The 21453-nt window shown below is 43.5% G+C and overlaps 1 protein-coding gene across 2 annotated transcripts in view; it reads left to right on the top strand.

Annotated features, from left to right (window-relative positions):
* Nucleotides 1-21453, top strand: part of LOC135499591 (frizzled-5-like) — a 66396-nt gene that overhangs the window by 5015 nt on the left and 39928 nt on the right. Inside the window, exon 1 of one of the 2 annotated variants that reach the window (XM_064790454.1) lies at nt 4926-4990. The exons of the other annotated variant lie outside the window; for it this stretch is intronic. The gene's annotated coding sequence lies outside the window, so the exon portion shown is untranslated. Of the gene's footprint in view, nt 1-4925; nt 4991-21453 lie in introns of those variants that run through there. 2 annotated transcript variants of the gene reach the window in all.

Here is a 21453-nt window from a genome sequence, read left to right as displayed (position 1 = left end):
GAGCCACTCTAAACACGAATTATCCAGTAGTTTTCTTTAGAGGCTACACAGTGTTAACTTTGGAAGACGCAGTGAAAGGTCAGGTTAACACTGTTTAACCGAACCATAACATTGGTACTCATTTTGAAGATCTTGAGACGAGCTTTTAAGTGATGCCACTGTTTATTAAATCGGTTCACCCCGTAAAGAAATAAATTGCTTTCAGTGAAATTCGCATCTTTGCAACCTCAAAGTGATCATCTATTGCAAGATGATACGCACACCTCGCAAGCAATCACAATCAGTCAGCAGTTTCCCGATATTAAACTTTCTCGGACATGTCTCTGACAAGTGCAGTACACGAGCCATTGTTCTGTGGCGTTCCTTGACGCGAGACCATATAACTGTAAGATCATGTTACCAGTTTTCATCAGGATTTGCCTCACCAATATTACACATGTCTATCAGGCTGTCAGGTGAACGCGAAACTTCTCAAGAAATGAGAAAGGTTAGATTTTCTTGCAAGGTAGTACAGTCGTAAGCGTAGCAAAATCACCTCCTCTTTCCTTTGAATTGTACTTCCGGTTGCTGATGCTCTCACAAACACCATTCTGGTTTTTCAAGCAGGAGCTTGACGTGAGTTGTCCTTTTGCCGCGACTGCGTGTGGTGGAAAGTGCGAAATTGAGTCCAGCTTTGAGGTTAGAGAGTGTAGATCGCGGTACTAAAGTAGAGTCGTCCCCCAAAAGGGAAACACTACCTTCCGTGTTTTCAAAAGAAGCAATTCTGCTAAAACGACTTTCAGAATGTCAGAAGACGGAATCCATTTCATGAGAAGAAGTCGTAAAGCGTCAATTTTACGACAGGTCTTGCTGTAAATTGTCAAGATCCATCAGAGCCATGGCTGAGTACTGCGAAGGTGTTTGCTGCAACTTTGCGGTCTCCTCTTACAAAAATACCCCCAGTTACCATGGAAACTGGACGCCAGCTTTTAAGTTTTGATCTCACCTGAACTAGTTGGTTGACATGTGATCTGGTGATATAGTGGCTGGGGTGAATGTGAGCCTTTGATGCCAAAGGTGAACAAATAGAACGAAATGGCTTTATTATGGCTTGGTGGGTCTCCTCGTTGGGTAAACAAAAAAAGAGTATAACGTATTTAGAGCAAAAACGTATTGAAGCTTGGGTGGACGCAAATTTGGACTCTGGGTTCTCTCATTGGCAAATTTGGTTGCGACGCCCGGAGTCGATCAGCCTTTATTAGCGAAATGAGGGCTATTCGGTGACGTCACCTCTGTCGTCTGCCTCTTCAGCGGAATGCTGCAATCCGTTGATTATCATCCGCCCATTCATACAAATCAAATTCAATAAAGTCATCAATCTTTTTGTAATTTACGACCATTATCGGCCGAGCCCATCACAGAAATACAAGGGGATTTAAATCCAAGATAATCCTTGATGTACTCGGCAGAATCTCTGTTAATACCCCTGGTATTGTTGAAAACCGCCATAATCCGCGTACGAATCGTCGGACACAATGGGTGGCTATCTCTGCGGGAATGACTCGGCATGTCGCGTCAAATTACAATGAAGTTGTAATTTTTTTCTGATTGGGCGTGAAAAGTTCTTAATTACAACAACCATTAAATGCAGATACAAAACGCTCTCATCGATTAGTTTCAGAAATAATGACGTAGCCTTTCAAGTCAACGGCCGCTGGGCTTTTGCAGTCAGGCCGCAACAATCCAGCCAGTGGCGCTTTTGCCGCTTTTGATGAAGAGGGATTCTTTCTGGCAACGAAGGCCGAATATCCAACATGTCCGACCGGAGTGGCACGCAACAAGCCTTCTCAAATGCGCTCACGGCGAACGCTGAAGGAGAAAACTTTGAATGAAAACGCCATTGATGAGCAAGCGGTTCAAAGAGAATGTGAAGGCCGGGGTGATGGCTTGTTTTGCATTCAGTTTAGGTTTAAATTGCATGTTTGAGTCGATATAAGATCGTGGCATAGACATTGTCCAGAATAGACGACAGTGCTCTGGCACCTAAGGCCCCCACTAACTCCATTCCAAGTCTCTAAAACCCGGGCTCTCGAAGCCACCTCCCCATACAAATCCGCACGACTTCTTCCACGAGGGTATTTTAATGACCAACGTAATTTCTCTTAACGATGGCTATTTCGTCAGCTCTCTTCTGCGTGAAAATCACTGCAGGTTATCAAGTATCACTCAATACGGTGATGCGATCCGCCTGAGCCGTAGGACCCGTACTAATTAGTTCCGTGACTCACGAGGAGGGGACCACGGGCTTGATGGAATCAATGCTATTGGTACTCGCGGCGGCGACATACTATAGTCACTGTGAGAGGTGATTTAGCTTCGACACTTTACCTTAGGTGGCTATACATGTAGTAAACCTGCCACGCCAGGGAACTGGTTGTGGATTCGAAATTAATGCATTGCCCATTGCTTACTTTATTTGCTGTTTTCGATCCAGCAGAAGCGATACTTTGCTTCTCCAAAGTTGATGTGGAGGTCCAGTCATCTCCCAAACAGTTCTAGGCCTGCCGGGTTAATTGTAGGGAAAACACCCCTAGTGTCTTTTTAAAGTAAAAGTACAATATAAGTGTAGGAATCTGAGTCGGTAGCAAATTCAGCTTCAAATAACTGGCAATATTATCACTGGCACAGCAATGTCAACCTACCAGCCTAATTTACTATTGCTTTCATTGCACTCTTGTATCACTGTTACACTGCCATCGGTGTTGCGTCGATAAAGATTGCCCTCGAAAAATATTAAGCTGGACTAGCATACGGTGGAGTAGAATGGGCGAATTCATCGCTTGCTGGTAATAAGGTAGTCATATCTCTGCAAAATCAGCCACAAGTGTCGGCAAAGATAAGCTGTGACCTTGAGAAATAACAATGGCCGCGGTTGAATTAGTGGCGACCATCTTGGATTGTTATGCTACGCTGCAATGATCGTTATTGCTCGCGACACATCTGTTAACACTCGCAATACTTTAAGAAAACTGCCAAAACTAAACCACCATTCTGAAATATGGTACGATCACAATTATGGACCACTGCCGGAGGTATTAGGGTTGGACTATTCAGTCAGGTCGCTTGCAGCGTAGGCCACATCAGGAGGCTGCTCTGGGAGGCTATAAGGTACCGAGAAGAAATTCAAAGGACATTTAAGAAGACAACATCATAGAAACCGCATGAGTAACATAGATAAACGATATTGCTTTATAAAGGAGCAACGTTAACAAGATTGTTGTGCTTGTGCAAAGGAGATTGGTTGTGTGAAGGATGCCCTGATTTGTGCTGAGTCATGGTGAGGATGCCATTCAAAGGGAGCAAGGCTGAATCTTCTTGCCTTTCATCAAGAACCAGGAATCAGGAAGGTCTTGTATGACAAGATCATCACTTGTAAATTCATCTTTAGGAGGTTCGTTTTTAACCACTGATCTTTTCATTGGATATGTGATAAGGCAAAGGACGGGAATACCTTATTACCGACACACTTGTAGTTTATGAAATATAATTTGTTGATGTTGTGTGAGTACTTGTTTTAACTGCATAAATCACTTTTTTTCCTATCAGACGTCGAGACATTGTTTCCCCGAGAATTTTACACTCAACCTTTGGAGAGGTTCGTCTAATTTATGGCCATTACGCACTCATTAGAGTAATCATATTTAGTTTCAATATTGATAAATATTTCGTATTTTTTTACCTGCCATACCTGAAGTATCCACTTATCTTTACAGATAAATCTTCTTCGCTGCTACTTTAGTAATACTTATAGAAATATTTTGATGACGTAATCAGTTCTCGTGGTTGCGAGATCATACACGAGAGCTTATCGTCTGCCCCTTGGGAACAGAATGCGAAACTCCAGGTCGGAAAAACTGATTAAAATTGTTAGATTTCTCCAATGTTATTGCAATATCTGATGTCTCAGTAATCTCGGGTTGAAATTATTGAATAAATCCGTTGTTAAAATTGATTGGGGCGACCCCGATACGGCAGACAACTGCGAGACAGTCACCGCACGTGCAGAGAGACGCAGCGCGTGGACGTGGATTACAGATCGATGAAGGAATGGACGATTTCATAACTTCATGACTAGGGGGATATCCACATTGTGACAGTACTTTGAAAACATACGACAAGAAGTTTGCTGTTCGATGCTTAGCCTTCTTGACGATATCATTTGGGAATATGGAAGTTACGATGCTGCGATTGACTTATTTTGGCTCTTTTTGCTTGGCTGTGAGGAATCCCCCATTCTAGATATTTGGACTCGTTGGCTTTAATACTTGACCTCAATGTTAGTACATCACTCCCCGTGGCGACTTTCCTTCGGTTGTGGATGCAGCTACGAGGCCCTTGAGACGCTCCTACAAAAGCAAGACAACTAAAGCAGTGCACAACACAGAGCAATGTCCGTCGGACTGAAAATGATAGTAACACAAGGATGGAACTTTTGTCATCATCGCCTCTGGATTTTAACTTCGCTAGCAGGTCATTTGATATAAACCAATGACCAACAACAGCTTTTTTGTCCAAATTAACAATGTTTAATGTTTATCCCAGACATATTTTACGACTATATTCATTGGAAAAGATATACGTTTTCATGACAAAAAAACAAGTTTGATATCAAACAGAAGATAATAGGCCAAGTTAATTGGTTATTAAGAACTGGTTTATGGACTTGGCAATGATCCCTGCCTAGCGAGACATCCTCCTCGAGACATCTAATTGTTCTGAACCGTGGAACTTTTCCAAATATCAAGTCAAGTTTGAAGATCTTGATTCATTTCTTTGGAGGATTCCCAAGATCGCTCGTGGTGCTCACCCAGTAAAGCTTGGATTGCGAGTGAGGCTTGGTCTCTTGAAGGTGAAGAAAGAAGTTGGACATTAACGTCAAGACATCTTCCTACGCACAGTCAAAGCTTTAGTTATAGGGCCTAGTGAATTCTTTGTCGTCATCCCTGATGTGGTGAGTATCACCAAGTTTTACTTCCTTCTTATCAATTTGTTGCACTTCACTGATGATAAGCAAACTAGATGATGGCCATCTAGACGATAGGCCAAATATATGACGGCCAACTAGATGATGGGGAACTCGATGATGTACCAACTAGATGATTGTCAACTAAACGATTGCCAACTAGATGATAGGCCAACTAGATTACGGTCAGTTAGATGACGGGCGAACTTGATGATGGCCTACTAAACTGCACTAAAACAGTGTTTATTTCTCAACAAGAAAATAAACAATGAACACACCAAGCCCAAACTGTCCACAGTGGAATTTGATTCCCTTGTCATTTTTACTTCTCCCACCTCCCGTGTCCCTCCATAGCGATAAGCTCCACATCCCATCCAGATCATCAATTCATTAAATAACTCTACGCCCATTGTCAATCTGACTTGGAACAAGTCCCCTGGCACCAGCAATGCAAATGCCTGCCCTCGCAGTTAGCTAAGGTCCGTGGGGAAATGTCGCGCCCGGGGTGAAAGCACATGGCACATTCTCTTTGTTTTCCCTTAGATTAGAAGCTGCTCTCTTTATCTTAGATCTTGTGCATTTCTATGAAGACTTCTTGTCTTTGATATTGATACGACTTTGTTTGGACTTGAGATCTTAGAAGCAATGGACCGGCTCCTTGCTGCTTACATCGAAAGCTCCCAAGGCGGCCCGGCCTTTTTCAGCCTGTATCATAATGAACGACCGTTATGAGTGTTGTTAATCGTTGTACTAACCTTTGTCTTAGCAGTAGATTACTTACCTTAAACTTACTTACTCACTTCATGACTTTGCTTTGATATATCATCTTTAGAAACGTAGCAGCAGGCCATGTCTTGCTGCTGGCAGACCAAAGGTAGCCAGGCTCCTTACTTGCATCATGTAAACAACTACATGTATTTTGAAATACGTTGGATGCTCCCATGGGCGGGTATTCAAATGATAGCGTAGAGTATTGCGTTATGGAAACCGGTAAGAATACGCCAATCACCAAACGAGTCAACTCCAACAAAAGCCAGCACTAACATAGCGATGCAATCAAAGTGACCTTAGTGTTAAAGATATTTAACTACCTCCGTAAAAAAATTAATGATACCCCTTTAAAATAATATGGGCAACTCTCTTTAAAAAATTCTGCATCTTCAGCATTTCAGGGAAGACATAATCGCCTCACGAACCGATGCATCCCAATACCCGCCCTCCCCATTACCAGAGTCCACAGGGAAATGTCTCGCCCGAGGTTCAAGCACATCACGTCCCCTCTTTGTTTTGAAAGCTCTCCATTGTTTGAGTGGAGATGTTCACAGATTAAAATTCTCTCCTATCTCCTATGTCGGTTCCATGCGAGGTGTTTGATGCCGTTTCGTTGGTCTTTGGCGGTTAGTTTTCTTTGTTTTAGCGCGAAGGGTGGGTGTTCTGATACCTTCTTGGCTGAGGAAAAGTTGACTCGCAGGTCATCATCATCTTAAGTAGGGATGAATAAGGACGAATTTGAGACACCAGTGGAATTCCGTTGCCTGCTCCGGCGTTGACAGGAGTGAATTTTGAGATCTTGGCTTCCCTTTACGACTTAGAAGAAGTCACCAGTCTGTCACTTATTGAGTCTAGTTGGTTGAAGGCAACACGTACCAAGACACCACGCAACTTGAACAGTAAAGGTGTCGCATTCCCTGAGACGTGTCCTAGCGGAAGGTCCTATTTCCTTATCGATTCAGTTGCTCTTCTCATCTTCCAATTCGAGCATCCGATTTGGACACGAACACAGCCCTAGCGATGAACAACTGGCCTTCACGATCGATCTGATAATTGAATTCCTTTCACTGATCAGACTGTTCATGCCTGGCTGGACACTGGTCTGATTTGGATCGAATCACGCGGAACCTATCTTGTTAAACGGTTAACATTTAAAGCAAAGTTCAATCGAAAGCTGTTAACTTGGCTTGCTCCCTGCCGGCTCGAGAGGGTCCATGAAACCGCGAGGCTTTGCCAGGACAGTCTAGTTATCTTGAGAATCTGTGCAACCAAAGCCATTACAACTTTTCAAATGCATAGAGTTTCATGCTCGCTGTGCACTGCTACAGGACTATATTTCATGGAATGGGCCAAATAACACTTGACAAGGGCATCATTAAGATCAGTGATGTCAACCCAGTAGTTCGTAAGTGATCTTCCAATGCCTTATACTTTCACCGAGTTCAAGAACAATGAGCACCAAATGCAGCTGAAAGACTCCTTTTACAAAACTCAATGAACATCGATTGCTTCCCGCGAATGATCGATGTGTCCATGTAGTTCGCTACGACGATTAAAGAGTCAACTCCTCATATTGGCTAAGGAACTGCAGCTCAAAGTGACGCGAGTGTTAATTGCCGCCACGCCCATCAATTAGGGCGGCGGCCATCTTTACTCTTAAAGCCATCAAATAGATTTCAGTGTATAATTGGTGGACGGATTCCCTGAGGGCCGGGAACCTCTCCAAGGCACTTGTACTCTTGGTCGCGGCGTGTTTCACAGATCGTGCAAATTGGTTCCGTATTAGTCGCTTTGAGGTTGGAGCTGATTTTATTCAAAGGGGCTGAAGCAACTGGGATCACAATTTCAAAGCAGTCATCACGTTCTGTGGTGATTAAAGACACTGACTTTGAGAGGGGTGTTAGAACTTCAAAATCGTCACACTTTTGAGTCTCGTGATAACGGTATTTGTAACCAAAATTTTATTTGAGGCTCTGTCAGAAGTAACAATGTGGAGTGCACAGGGCCCACAGCCAAGCATAGGTCGTATATAGATAAAGAAAAAGCTCAAGTGTCATACTTTTGATTTTTTATTGTAAGAAATGTTAATTAATGCTCAAATATCGTCAAAGAAGCTGCCACGTACTACTTTTGGGACCATCAAATGCAAAAAAAACGCTCGAATACAAGATGGCACCGGAACTCATTCGGCGCGCGGTGAATATACCCAGCGGGCCTATTGGTCAATTTTCCGAATTACGGTTACTGTGGTATCGAAATAGTGTTTTCCCCACTGGCCTGTTTCGGTGGTCTTTATAAGATTTTGCAAGGAGGCACACTTCCCGACTTGGATTAATAGACGTAATCATAAATTAATGAAATGGCCGGTCACTTGTCTCGCCCGAGGCAGACGACAACCCTGTCCCCCTGGTGCTTAGGGCAGCCGTGCAATTTCATGTAGAGCGAGCATGCTATTCCATTCAATTGCGACGAGGTTGGCCAGACGATTTCTCAAATTAGTATGCGGGGTTGATACATCTTGTCATGAAGTACCGCTAACGCGTGCTAATGAGGAACGCTTGATGAAATTATGCCGTAGATGCAAAATTTACCGCAGTGAATCACGGGTAGATCTTGTGACTTGAATATGAAATGTTTTCCTTTGTCCTTGCTTGAGTTTTCTCCATTCTCAGTTGACCAAGATCACTGTACATTTTACAATAGGAAATGATAAAAAATGTACACGAGATCTCGTCCAATCAGTCACGAGTTGAAATTTAAGTTTCTTCAAAAACCTCAAATCAGACGGGAGCAATTGTCACGTGAAATCCATTGAAGGAATTGGTAAATCAAACTGCGCAAGACTGATTGCGAGAGATTTTGAGGGAACTGATAAAGTGGAATTCTGACCTCATGTTCTACGCGGTTATGCTATGACGTGGCACTGCCCAATTTCGTGTAATTTAATTGGAGAATATTACCAGGTCGATTATTTGAAATGTTGCCTTAAGTACGTGCTTTGCTTGTGAAGCATGCACGTACGCCTGGCCTAGGAGAGTGGGGTCATTATAAACAAAATGGCACAGGAGGCAGCAGCAGCTTTTTGTTCAAAGTCCTAGCAAAAATCACCTCCTTACAAAAGCCATTAATCGCAATGTCAGGATACACCTTTATCGTCCTGCGCATGCCCGGCCCATGAGACGCAGTCTTAATCTCGTCACCTCTGTCATGTAGCATCTCATCATATTACGAGACAATCGCGGGTCAAATTCCAAATCTGAACTTTAAGACCTTTGCAATCTGGTATGTCGTCTTTTATAGCTTCTTCTTGAGACGCGACTCATCCTAATTCTCGAGGGAGATTAAAGTTTCTTCAGACACACTCGGTAATCTTCGTAGTGGCTCGGGAATATTCGGACAGTTGGCGTCATTCTGTTCCACGTTTCCATTGGACTAGAACTTCGAACGATTGACGAATTAAAAAGATAAGATCGAAGAGTCTGAGGAATAATTAAGCTCCTAAAACTTGACAGAGCTGACTGTGATGCAATCGACTTTTAGACTCACTGTTGCAATCTTCAACAAATGCTAAGTTCGCTTCACTCAAAAAATAAATCCTTCTTGCCATGATATTAGAAGGCAGCATTCCTTCAAGAATATCAATTTGAAAGATGGAAGACAAGGCAGTTTTTCAATCCACGTCTTTCACCGCGACGACGCAAACTCATTAAAATTTCACAAAGAGCAGATATCACTTGATGTCACGGCTTATCACGGCATGCACGATAACTGACGAGATTCATGTTTACCTTCAAAGAAAGCCTCAACCTTTCATGTCAGTTTCCAAAAGATTATGAGTTTCTGCTTCTGATGGGTTTTTTCATCGACGTGGCGCCACACAAGCGTGCCGAGCCTTCTTTTCGCTGCCACCGCTTGATCGGAAGTATTTAGATGTAGGCGCATGCGCACTTGTTGAGACGTTGTTGATTTTGCCATCTTTGAACGATCACCTAGCGTCAGTAGCAAATGCTGGGTTGCCTCTCATTGGGAGATTGATCTTTGAAGTGGTAGCGTGCTTAAGATGCTGCCGCTTGGTCGTTACCTTGATCATGGTGCAGCGGCCGCTTGCGAATCACAATTACTCCATCCTACTTGGTACTACTTGGTACAACAATGTATTTAGTAAATAAGTAGTATTTAGCGCTGAAGAAGCGTCGCCAATGCTACCTCCTGTACCCTCTATTCCTTTTTGTTTGATAAAACAGCATCTAAGTTTCTCATAAGATGCTCAAAACTATCTGTCGTCGAAGATAACGAGACTGTTGTTCCAACAGAATATCTAACGAGTACTTGTCAATTTCATTGTGTCGGAACGTCAATTAGAGGCCCCTCTTATTAGCAAAAATAGACATGTACCACCTTAAGGGCAGGAAAATGCAAGTTTTTATATCCGATCAAAAAAATGCGATTGTCCGTCTTCATGGTTTAATGATTGACCATCTGGGTCCGATTACTGGACAGATCGTCTTAATTGTCCGTAATTCTGCTAGAAGATGCTCTAGGGGACACACTGTGCAAACAATGGAATCTTAATGAAGCGTAGGGAGTCCGAGATGACTGGGGATGGCTTGCTGTCTTCCGTGAAGTGACCAAAGGATCCCGCTGTCAGGTGCACGGGGAGTGGTCGCCGTCTTCCATGAAGTGACCAAAGGAGCACGCCCCGTTGTCTTTGTGTGTCTACTGACGGCGATGTTAATTCTTGGTCCATTACAGATATATAATTGTCTTGTTTAGTACTGTGGCTGTTTGTCCTTTCGCATATTTCGCACCGATATTATCCTAACTTGTACAGCCTTAAGTGAAATGGAAATCCCTGCCTGATCTATCCAACATAACAAAGGTACAGATGTATTTGTCTTTTTGACAAATATGAACCGGTCAACCTGTATGCCACCTGATATCGCAAAAGCTTTTGCTAACTTGCCGTGCGGGAGATGTCCTTAGAAAGAAGGTACCAACAGTTTCAACGAAAATGGCTTCGGGAGACATAATCTTCATTTCGTCAGCTCTGGTCTAGGTATGAATGAGTTAATACGCGCCCCATCAGTGGCATAAGCTCTGAGAGCGTCAACTACTTTTGAGAAAAACTTCCTAAGACCGCCAGCTGAAGCGTACACCAATATTTCAATCAACACTAGCCTTTGATCTCAAATGGAACGCTTTCCACGCGTTAAAACCCATAACGGCTTAACAACCTCACCAACGTCGCGAATATATTCGCGTGTTCCTCTCTGTGCATCGTGCGATTTTTCACCATTTCCTGCAAAACACAAGATCTGCCTTAAGAATGTTATACACTCGGCGCTTAATTTTCCAGATTCTCTTGAAGAGTGATCATGATTTTTTTATTTACGCCACGTGATCAAGATTCTTTGAAGGCAGAAGATGGTCTTTTGAGGGGAGCAGACGAGAGGCTTCGGAGAGGTTTCAGCGTGATTCACAAAGAGAGATGCTTCGATCCCTGATTGCTCCGAGAAGTTTTGTTGTTACTTCTAGTTTGGGTTGTATGGAGGGGATGGGGAGGGGGGGGGGGTCATTAGAAGACAGAGGCTCGCAGGCAACGTGTTTCTTAAATCTGTAGGGTAGTTGCCTCTCTTTCGAAGCGTCACATCTGAAACGTCTGTAACCCTGAATGCCGAAACTAACTACAGAACCTGAAGCAATCTCTCCCTAAATATCCAAACTAACCACACGCAGAGCAGTCTCTACTGAAATGTGAAACTGACCACATCTTAAACAGCCTCTACCTAAATGACGGAAATATCTGCAGCCGAAACACTGTCTACACGAATGTCCAAACGGACCACATCTTCGTCCCTACCTAAATGACCGAACTCACCATAGCCGAAACACTGTCTACCCGAAACTTAAACTGACCACATCCTAAGAAGCAGTCTCTACAGAAATGTCCAAACTAAATAAACCACACCAAAAACAGTCTCTTGAATACAGTCTCTACCTAACCGACCAATTTCTTCGGCGGGCTCTCCACGTAGACACTGACGAAGTGTTGTCATCAGAAACCCCAATTATGAAACACGGTGATAGATTCTATAAATCCGGCCAGACCTCATCCTGTGTTGGTCACTTAATCCCCGCCTGGAGGCTTAATAAAACAAGCTAATACCCCTGAGATATTAAAGATTGGTCACTCCTGCAGCCGTCCCTCAGAAACATCTTTGTTTGTACTGCTGTACCAAACGCCGCTGGTCATTTAATAGATATTGGTCATTTCCCGACGACGGCTTCTGAAGATGTCGCCGATTTGTTTACTATTAGATCCCATGTAAACATTTTTCGGTAATCTTCAGCCCGCTATGCAGAATGGTGATTTTGCTGTTTTCTATTCAAAGAAAGACTTCGAGGAAGATCAGGTTTAGAGTAGGGTGAGGTACATTTCCTTTTGCTGTGCCTTTTAGATTCTGCGACCAGCAAAGGTTAAGCCCTCTAGAAGTGCCGACCACTTCCTCCTTTTTTCCTGAGAAGAAGAAAAGTCCAGTGGAAAAAAAGTAGTAATCAAATATCTTGCAGTTCAATCCGTCTGACGAGTGACCACTGACCAGTAACCTATACAGTGTCAAGGCGAAATTCCAATCACTCCTCCGCCATTTCTTTGCTTCGGTTTCTCGTATACTGCGACCAGCAAAGATCTTAAGGTATCTGCAAGTGTCCACTCCGTCGTTTTGTCTCTGACTGAAGGCATGCTTTCATGTTTCAACCTCGACGTTCCGGCACAAAGGGAGTCAAGATGGTGACTCAAATGACAAGCAGGAATACCAGCGCTGGCTCACAGAACAAATAAAGTTACAGCGTCTTTGAGAAGGGCAGGGGAATGGCTGTCTGGAGTTGGTGATGGTGATAGCATTTTTTTCTGAGTAGTAAGATGGCCATTGCTAGTTCATGATAGGACAAACAGATGCACAAGAAGCTTGCGTGTCGGCATACTTGTCTAGATTTCGGCAGCTCGCAACTGTAGTTGCAAATTATGTGTAGACCTTAAAGTAGACTGCAAAAGTTTCGAGACGATCCTCGTAATCGTTTGATTACAGAGATGGTACCTAATCAAAAGAAACTTGCCATTGTTCCTCGACCTAACATTTAACACCTCTGCATCTTTGACGATAACCTGAAGCTATCGAAACTGAAAGACACCGAAAGACTTCTCAGCGGTCGTCGAATGACCAAGTTCACAAGAATACCCCGAGGTTTCTTCGTCTAATAACCGACCTTTGTACCACACTTTCTCTAAAAAATGAACTCAAAATGATCGCAGTGGTTGTCCGTATTTGCTTGGTGCTGAGTCGTGCCCGCGGGAGCCAAGACACTTCAGCCAGTGAGCCGTTTGAGGTCTATACACCCTAGCGCCTTTTCTTGGCACGTATGGGATGATGGTCTTTTCATGGCTGCCATCTTGCCTGAAGGTGCGACATGGTTAGAGCAGCAATGATCGCCTTTTTCATTATTTCCTGCGTCCATATCATCTACTCTTTTCACTTTGCTGTTGGCAGACTCTAATAAATCCATGGTTGTATGCATTCTTGAGCGTTTGTATCACAGAAGAATGTAGCGAGACTCCAAAATTACCTACATTCAACTGATGTATTCTGTCTTTGTTGTTGTTGTTGTTGTTGTTGTTACCGTTTCTGGACCGATTCTTTTCTCGCCTGCGTAACCACAACACCAAGCCCACTTTTTATTTTTGCATTAGGTGCTTGATCGCACTCCTTTGCGTGTCCTCATTAAAGTTCGATCATGAAAATGATATTTGCGCAAAGCTAACAAAAGATTTCCCGATTATCATCCGCATTACTCGGCTGTCCCTAATTTCCACCCCGGGCGAGTCTTGCTCAATCCATCCCTAATCTGCACAGTCAATCTAAACACATGCCTTCTAGGCCCAAGTCAATTCTCGTGTCATCTCGTTACGGCTTCCATGGTTACCGCAATGCCGCTAATTCTGCATTTTATGCATACCCGAGTGCATTTCCTCGATGTGACAATGTGCAATGCAGTCCTGGTTTTATATCCACCTGACTTGGTTCATTTGGACGTCTTGATGTGCGGCTGGGTATCAATGGCCATCGAGGAATTGACAAAGAGTACCAACCCTTGCTACCGTGTATTTCACGATTCTCTAGAACATGAAGATAAATGAAGCACACGTAGGAAGGAAGTTGGGACACCACATCTAATGAAAGTCAAGGAAACAGTCGTGCCGATCACTGACCCCAGTATTAATGAAGTTACCTTAACCTGGATCAACTTCTGTTTGAACTTTTCTTTCGATTCAAGTCTTATGGTGCTTTCCTACTTTCCCTCCGACTCATTGATATTAACGAGATGGTCTGAATCTAGTCAGGCTGCCTTAACATTATGGATGTGTGCATCTGTCACCCTAATAATGCCCTGGAATTTCCTGTTCCGGTGATTTGGAAAGTTTTTGACAAATCCTATGAAAACGCCCCCTAGCGTCGCGATTTTATATACCTAAAAGTTCAATTTGGTACCCCAGACGTGGTGCATGTCGGGTACCAACTTGCTGAAAGTTGTTATTTGATCCGCCACCAGGTGTAAACCCAACAAACAATCAGAATGAGGTTTTCTCATCGATTGAAGAAGCCTCACAACATTTCGATTAATTGGTCCTGGTTTTTAAGGTTTCTTTAATTTTCCAGCCACGGTCGTCTGCGGAAATTGTTTTCTCTGATGACGTCATGATAACAGCATTGAATTGGCGCCGTAATGAATGTCTGATCTGAGATGAGCTACGAGTAGAAGTTTTTTCAATCGCGCGGTGTTTGCAGCCATGCAGAGTTGAGCAGTCAACATTTAATACGTCAAAGGTCGTTTCCTCAAAGTTGAAATTGGCAGTTTGAATGGCAATGGAAACTTGCATCCATCCATGCATATTTGCTCTTTCCCCCTCTGTCAATTCGACACGAATTCCCTCTCCTTGCCTGTCTTCTGCTGTCACTGACTGCAGTTCGAAAGCTGTTTTGTTTGTTCTGCGATTGTCATGGCGCTAGTAGTGTTCTCTGGACCCAAACTACTGTTACATAAACAATCAAAATCAGTTCCGCGTTCTTCTCCGAGGCGGCACTCCCAGTTTGTTGTTTTCAAATTTTCCGACCATCGCCATCGCATAAAGCAGACGCGTTGTGGCAGAATTTCCGATTGTTTTGTTCCTCGTGCCGCCCGAAGCGAGGCCGATATAGAACTATCGTCTGCCTGTTCGATGAATGTGAGAACGCGGAGCTGCGTTCTCATCTGTTGTTGAAGGGGCGTGAAATCGCGCGCCAAGGTTGAATTATAAGGTTTCAGTCTGAGCTGATTGATTTTTCCTAGGTCGATCAAGAGGAGGTTCTTGATCGGAAATACAGAAGGTGGCTGGGTTCCCCGAGGAGAGATTTGCTCTTTCCAAACATGATATAAAGGAGTCCTGGTCGATCTGTCTTGTCTGCACTGCTCTATCCACCATGTCTGCATTCAGTTTATGAGAAGTAGAGTTAACCCTTAAAAACCGAGGTAGTTTGGTTAGGATGACTGTAGTGTTTTGATACCGCCATTAGCGTTGGGTACCATCTTCGTTACAAAACACAAACCCAAGAATATTTATTCGACACCCTTTGCCGCACACTATTTCTAGGGTTTACTTTAGAGATTATACTATTTTGACTTTTATTGGAGTTAACGTAAGTTTATTTGAGTTGATATAAAATTCTTCTACAAAATTGCCAAAGAATGTCAAAAACACTAAGTTTGTAAAAGTCTTCTACAAACTTGAAAATGAGTGCATCTAAAGGCGTTACACATGAAGATAACCAGTATCACAGATTCAATATCAGAAACACCTACTCAACCACAAAGTGGCCAAATAAAAATAGACTATCACAAAAACTCATCAGAAACCTTAACAAGCTCGGGTGCTTCAAGCAAAACCCAAGCAAAATCTCCATCCTGAACTTCCTTTAATTACTGTACAAGATCTCATATATTGCTTATCATAGCTTTCATCCTGCAAATATCGAAATGATCAAAGCAAAACGCCCTAATTAAGAACATTCAAATAGCTTTTGATGATTTGAAGTAAACATTATGTTGCCGTAGCAACGTGGTTACCATTGGTTACTAGTTTTGCTGCGTCATGTTACTTGTGTTTGTGGTTAAAGCTTTTCGGGACAATGCTTCCGGTTCAAGCTACGCCATATCCGGTAATGGCGGCAGTGCTTGTTCTTTGAAGATTGACAGTCTCCATCCTAAGTCTCGTACGTTGAACTCAAATGTATCTCCGGTCTGTGTGGTTTACCGTGACCCACTTTCCTAAGGAAGCTTCATCTTGTATCTCACCCAAACCACCCGCAAATATCGCTACTCGTCAACGCTTGAAACATCTTGTAAGATCATTCGTTGAAGGCCTCTATCTCGAATCTGCAGTTTTTCAACCCCTGAGCCAATTCTCTGCTGACTTTACAAGATTGAGACGCCAAGATCCTTCGTCTACAAGTCCCCACCTTCATACTCTTTAAGTGTAGCAATAAAGTAAATCTATTCCATTCAGTCACATCGGTTAGATAATATTAAAGTATATTCTTCTTCCATATTCTTCCCAACTCACTGCGCCCGCGAACCAACCGTGGCCAAAATGCTTCAGAGCACTCGATACTCCTCTGTTACGTAAGCTACACAAACATCGATGACAAACGCTTGGTCATCTATCTGGTCACCCAACACAGCCATATAACTCGACACAGCCACATGAGGAGTCATCTGCAAAAACTCTCTCCATTGTCACCGTTAGACAAAAAATGTAGCTACACTATCAAGCCTTCCTATGAAATCATACTCGTGAGCTATTGCTTTGCCTTTCAGGAGTATGCTCTGTTGCTCAAAGCGATCTCGATGGTCATGTCACGGACGTAGTCAGGCCAGTTTAAATACAGCTGACATCAGCTAGAGTTTAAAAGGCAGAATCTTCTACAGCATCTTATTGGCGAAGAATGATACAGAGAAGCACACTACGTATTTTGCTTCAATCTGAGTTAACGTTCGGTTCACCGATAACTTTTGCACAGTGTACTCAAGTTTCGGCATGAAATGTGTCTCAGCTACATGTACATTATGTAGTTATTTCTAAACGTGTTATCAAGAAATAATAAAGATTATTGGTATCATAGATATCATGAGCGATACATGCATTAACAAGTCTCATCAAATCCTATCAAATGTGTCATCCAAATGCTCCGAACAAAGTGTCTAATCGAACTCCCGTCGCCAATACTCAACATATTCATCTTAATGGCCAGAGCCATTGTCTTACACGCATGAGATGCCAAGGCTACTTGCAGACGCTGCGCGAGACACCAGAACGCTCGCGTGACACAGCGACACACAGCGGGACGCTGAACCAACTCATCACCAAAATCTCAATTTGGAAGATGGCGGTGTGCCCCCCGCAGAGAATGCTTTGTCCGGAATCAGAGCATCACACATGCAAACTCGGGGACCAAGGCGCATTATGTCGCATTAAGAACGCATGAATGGACGCTGCTATTTATAAAATAGACGCTTGAATGTGGATTTTGAGATGTTGTGTGAGGGACACGCCCAATCACCGGCAGATGATGGCTTGGAGGTGTTAAAGGTGTTGTGTCCGACAATTGTAACGCGATTGTGTTGAGCGGAGGTTTGGTTTTACTACACAGGAAGCGGGTGACATGATCGGTGGTCTTGTTGACCCTTTCTGGTCTCGGAGACTGATGAAGTATCCGACATTAAATGTAACTGTGACCAGGGGGACCTGGGGAGACCATCGTCTTAGCTTTATAGAATTTGCAAACAACCAGTCCATACCCCAAAAAACTCCTTGACAGACGATTTTTTGAACCAAACATATATCTGCTAAAGACATCGGAGGATATCCATCAAGGAAACCAGAGTATGTCGCACCGTTCGTGTATACTGATCAGTCATGCAAAAACACGTAGAGCGAGACAGAGCGCCGATCATTTATGCCGAACGGCAACCCATCCCCTGGAGGATACGAACATGCGATCACCAGTACAACAGCACCTTACAGCACTGCACCATCGTAGTCCATACCTCATCTGCTCGTTAAATGGCACGGCCGGAGTCAGACTGCGGGCACTGCATCTTTAACTACCTCTGCTTTCTCTGATGACAAAAGCCAACTTAATGGTATTAATCTCACTTCATTAAACGCCGCGAACACTGTACCTCATTTTGTTCACCGTATTCTGACAAATTGCACGCCATATAGAAATTACTGGCTAACGAGAGGGGAGGGTGCGCATGTGCAGTGGGGAGATGAGTACAGAGATGTGGGAAATCTAGCAAATGAGAGGGGCGGGTGGCGTGATGGCAGGGAGAGATGGATTGGAAGGCAATGGAAGGGAATATCGAGTGGAAATTGAAAAGGTCACATCTAGCTTGATGCTTGGCTTTGTGATGGATCTGTGTAATGGTGGGGCAGTTAAGGTGGTGTTCGAAACTGCCGCAGTTTTAGGTTAGGTCGAAGCCAAGCGAAGAATAGTGGGTGCTGTGTCTTGCAGATGACACAGATACACACATATTCGAGCGATGTCAAACGTAAAGGTAAGCCGGGCGGGGATGGTCATCATGGCCATAACACCATCCACGGATATGCCATACACTATTGATTAACCGGTATATGCATTTAGAACCATTTGGACAAAGGCATAAAGCGCTTTATTTGAATACAGTGTACTGATTAAGACCAAGCAACACAAAGCCAGTCGTTACCTTCATGACTAGTCGCATCAACAGATATAAAAGAGAAGCGAAATGATACGCCGCAGTAACAAATATGATGGATGCAAGAAATTAGCGTCACCCGACTCGGCGCAAAGCATCCCTTTTTACGGGGGAAGCGCGGCGGAGATGGGTATTTTTATCTCATCTCATCTTAGCATTGATTTCTAATAATCCCCAACGCGGACACAATACCTTATTTTTCTTCACATTCTGCTTTATTACCGCGAAAAAAGATGAAAGAAAACAGCGCAAATAGCGCGCGAAAATCGATGCGGCCATTGGGTGTGTTCAAAAGGCGGACCCGGTGCCGATCGATCGCAACGAGGTGTAACTTACCATCGAAATCTGGGATCGAAGATCATCAATGGTGCGTATAAAACGCGACAGGGGCAGGATCGATTTGAACGGTATAGTATGTCCATCAGAATCTTATCTGTGAATAGTTTGTTTAACTAACTGTGGAAGAAGGATACCTGCTATTATGTGGCAGATTGATTTAGGGGCACTGGAAGGTCTCCATATAATGAGGCGAATACCCGTTAATGAGGGAAAGTGACAAATCGACCTCTCTCTAGCAACCTCATGTAGCAACCTTGGAGACAGGTCTCATATTCACGGTTTGTTATGTTGCGCTTGTTGCACCAACCTCAAAACCTCTCTCGACTTGCCAGAGTTCATTCTGTTAAGTCATGGGTCATGGTTGATCGCCAATCGAAGCGAAATTCGCAACAAATGTAAATAGCAAGTATTCCAGAACTGGTTTAGAGGGGGAGTCTCCAGAATGCCACAATTACAAACTCTATCCCGCGCCATCTTATCTTGAAGTTTGACCGGTGGCCTTCTCACGCGCTACTGTCCCAGTCAGATGAGCAGTGAATCAAAGTCCGGGTTCACGATGCTGCCTAGTCCCGTCACGGATGACCTCTGACCTTCCACGCCACTCCAACCAAGGCAGCCATCAACTAATAGAAAAAGGAAAGCTCCCCATCGATCGGCCCTCGACTCCATCAAACCCTGAAAGCTTCTACTTAAGCTTGATTCGTTCAGATGCGAGGCGAATTAGCGTTAACTTGCAACCTGTTGAGCAGGCTGGGCTCCACTGAATTACCCTTGTGAAATCAGGGACCGTGATTGCGGATGACAAGCCTGGTCGGCTGTGTGATGGAGTTCTTAACCCACAGATGATGCTAGCAAATTATGATCTTTTCGTTGAACTATTTTTGTACTCTGAAGAGATTTCAGTAGCTGTGACTTCGAAAAAAATGGTATCATTTTAGACGTGCTCTTACAAGTGCATTGTCAACCCTTTCCGAGGGTGAAGGAGATTGAAGTCATTCGCCCTGTGATTTAACCATCCCCATCTCAATCACTGGTGCATAATTCAGCACTATATAAAGCGGGAAAACGCCTAAAAACAACTTTTGGAGATCATGAATAGGTCGGCTCAGGCATCTATCAACGCAGATGGAAGGTTAAGACCATAACAGCATTCTCGTAGTCTCGCTATTGGTAACCGTCACATGCAACTACACAAGCTGCAGTGAATGGCTACGTGGGCTCTCATTGGAGAAATGCTTCAGCGTCATAAAGTTGTCATTTCATCGGTTTCTTGGTTGGCATACGATTCTCCGTAACAGAAATCCCACCTCACTTGTACGCCTTTTCGTGAAGGAAACCACGAATCAGAATCAAATTAGTGTAACTACAACTTGTTGAGAAGTCTCGGCCTCAGAATTACCCTCCAGCGGATGGGCACCGCGATGAGGAGTGACGAACCGATCATGCGTGATATGGTAGTATAATCAGGCTCCTAATGGTGCTTGCGAAGTTTGTTGCTATGAAGGCCGACAAGGATGGCAGACGACAGCGTTCCCGTCTGTCAATGTCTGCATCCAGTCGTAGTCACGTCAAACAAAACAAAAACATGATCAACATCAGCAACTTCAGAGGTCGCCTTCATACGACTAGTCACGCAATAACTGCGATAGCTGTTAATCATCCTTCATATCGTTGGCAATTCTATGTTTTGCACGTCGCCAATATGTAAACAAAGACCAGTTCCATGTTTTGACTTTTACACGAACACTGCAACTTCCCAAGTTTCTGCCACTGATGGAGCTATAGGTATTACCTCATATCAAAATGTTGAACAAGCTTGCAATAATGACTGCGAATATTCGTAAAAAGGGTGCAATATTTCCCACAAATGGAGGCATTTTCATCGTAACCTGAAGCTTTTCGTCGTCACCTGTAGCTTATTATTGAAGATAAAGTCACATTTCTCGCCCACTTTAAATCAATTTGACTTGAGTAACTATACCTCTGTCTTCTTGATTGGTTAAAAGCATGTCTTTATGACTGGTAATCGAATCATATGAGAAATAGGGCATGATAAACATGGTTTCCTTGGCATCTTGAGCAGCAAAGTAGGTTTTTCAGACAATTCAAGTCATATTCTATAAGGTTGCAGGTGGTATATCGCTATCTACATTGTGTGCAATATATATCATGACTTGCTTTTCATTGGACTCTCAAGAATCAGAAAATGACATTTCTTACGATAAAACTTTAGAGAAATGCATGATCGGAGATCTTCTTGGTTGGGCCTTTGCCTTAAATTGACAATGCATTCACCTTAAACCTTTCAGACTTTTATGCGGTTCCACTCTCTGAAACGCCTGTGCTGTACAGATCTTGGCCAAAACAAGAACTTTGTCAGATCGTTTACTGGTCAACAATGGTAACAAAACCTGCGCGCACTGACTCAGACCAGGCCACAGCCCTGTCGTATACAGTTGTATCGTGTATGAATAGCACAACTTGGAAAATAACATGTAAATGCTTCATCG

The sequence above is a fragment of the Lineus longissimus genome, chromosome 15, assembly GCF_910592395.1.
Source record: "Lineus longissimus chromosome 15, tnLinLong1.2, whole genome shotgun sequence".
Lineage (NCBI taxonomy): Eukaryota > Metazoa > Nemertea > Pilidiophora > Heteronemertea > Lineidae > Lineus > Lineus longissimus.
Note: the sequence above shows the minus strand (reverse complement) of the source record. Positions and strands in the feature narration are given on the sequence as shown.